The following is a 2,553-nucleotide window of genomic DNA, read 5'->3' as shown; positions in this document are numbered from 1 at the left end:
TGCCTTGGCCTTTCTTCTGTTTCCCTTCTGCCATTCCTCTCTTTCTTCCACACTCTCACCAAATATACTCCCTAAAACCTCATCTAGGTTTGTAGTCTTGTCTTCACCCCTGACTTCAATCCCTTTTTCTTTTTCAACTAGACTTGACTTTAGCTGTTGTTCAAGCTTTGCTTGTGCTCTTTTATCAGCCTCTAATTGCTTGGCTTCTTCCTTCTTGGCTATTGAGAATTTGGGATGTCCTTGCATCACACATATGCTCTTTCCCTCTCTAATGATAATAGCTCTATTTCTCCTTACAGCCTCATCCATGGACTTTTTGAGATAGGCAATACTCCTGCCTAAAATCTTGTTCTCATCATCTTTTGGAGGAGGAAAGTCCACTTCTTTTAAAGGATTCTTTGTTGAGTCCTTATTGGATCTTCCATTGGGCTTGAGAATTATAGCTTGTAGTTCTTTGGAAGAAGCTTCTCCATCCTTATGACTCCCTACTGGCATGAGCTCCATGTTGATTGGTTCAATTTTTGTGCTGTGTTTCACAGATGTTGATTTGTCTTGTGTAGAACCAAACAACAGTTGCAACCTTTCATCAATTCTCCTCCTTTGCTCTTTCACTTGGATTTCAGCTGCTGCAAGCTGAATCAAATCAATTCCATCAGGCTTGCCCTTGATTTGAATGATTGGAGAAGTAGTGATGGCAGGAACTAGCACTTTAGATATGTTGACTTTTGTAGATGGCTCTCCTTCCCCTTCCCTTTTACTCTCCTCCTTTTTGTTATCATCAAGGAGAGGGGTCAAGCCTTGTGCTTTTGCCAGCTGCATTAGGAGACTGGTTTGAGATTGTTGATTGTGAAGAATGGTGGCCACAGAATTTTCAATAACTTGAACTCTGTCTTCTAACTTGGCCAACCGTTTTTCAGTAACAGATTCTTGCTTCAATCTCAAAACCAAGTCCTGCAATGTACCATAGGGCATGACTGAATCCAATTTATCTGAAGTATAGGTTTTCAAGTCAGCAATATCCTTCCTTAGATCATCCATACCCAGATTCTGCTTCACTTGCTGCAGCTTCATGAGATGCAGTGAGTCCAGGTGAGCTTGAAGGATAGCCTTGATACTTGCATGTGAAGTATTCTGAATGGCCTGTTGAATAGTGTTGATTTGTTTGACTAAAGAGACATTGAATTCCCCTGATCTATACTCCTTAGTCAAGGGCCATTCAGGTAGATTTGGAATTGAACTAGGGCCTTCATCTCCCCCTAAGTCCATGCTTTCATCAAAAGAAATAGAGTCATCATCATCAGAATTTGCTCCAAATTCCTCATATGGCTCACCAGCTGTAGAAGGCATTTTGTTAATGGCAGCTTTATCCCTTTGAAGAGATTCTGTTGTGTGCACTAGATGTAGTGACCTTTCTGCCTTCTCATTGCCCTGAGCAGCCAACATTTGATAGGCTGTCACATGATGAGTAAAAGTGTCAGCATCCAAGGAAATGTTATCAATTACAGCTTTGTAATGTTGCTGAAATTGTCTTTCCTTTTCAGCATCATCCACAATCATTGACTCATTAGCAATGGCTGGTTCCACCCTTGTATCTACTGTACCTGCTTTTCTCTCTTTATCTCTATGTTCTTGCATCAGGGGCTCCCCCTGGCTCACACATCTCACTCCCTCACCTTCACCTACTAAGGTGGTACTCCACTCACTCACTTTTGCCATGCTGGAAGAAATAGCATGCATTTTTGAGCTCTCAATCTCTCCTTTTGCCTGGGAGCAACCCAGCCTCTCACTCAAATTGTCACTCCCTTCCCTCAATCCTAAGAGTGATTGCACAGTATTCATGTCTTCTACACTTGGGATTAATTCAGTTATTTGTGTAGAGACTGTCAACGGATGTGGAATATCCGTTGAAGGTGAAACTGATGTTATCAACGGATAACTGCTGTTAAGCTTATCCGTTGAAGAACAACCACTTGTCAACGGATGAGTGATATCCGTTGAAGAAGGAAAAGAAGTTGAAGTTGAAAGTGATATAACTGTTGAATCTGTGTAGATTGATTTGAGATGTGGTGACACAGATCCTTCAATTATATCTGAAAGAATTTGCGGGTGATCCAACAAATCATCTAATAGATGATGATCACCTGTATTTGAGTGGGGCTTCTCCCTGAGTTGTAAAGAGGGAGAATCAGGAATTGATGGGAATAACATATCCACATCCAGAGATGGTGATGAAGTGTTTGGTGATTGATGTGTGATTATTGTGAGAGAATGGGGCTGTGACTCCACATTTATTGGAGTCACATCAAACTGAGTTTGAGAAGGCATAGATACAAATGGATGTATCTGTGCAGTGTGTGCACCCTGTGTAGAAGATTGGGTTCTGGCCTTCTTTCTTCTAATAAAGGCTTTTGTTGGTGAGTGTTTGGCTTTAGTGTCCCTCCCTCGTTTGTTCTGTGTTCCTGGTTTGGAACTATTTTCAATAGTAACATCCTTTTGGGAGGATGCTACTAGGGATGTGCTAGATACCTTTTCAACCACCACAGCTTTTTGAGA

This window comes from Apium graveolens, chromosome 10 (genome assembly GCF_009905375.1).
Source record: "Apium graveolens cultivar Ventura chromosome 10, ASM990537v1, whole genome shotgun sequence".
In the NCBI taxonomy this organism is placed as follows: Eukaryota; Viridiplantae; Streptophyta; class Magnoliopsida; order Apiales; family Apiaceae; genus Apium; species Apium graveolens.
Note: the sequence above shows the minus strand (reverse complement) of the source record.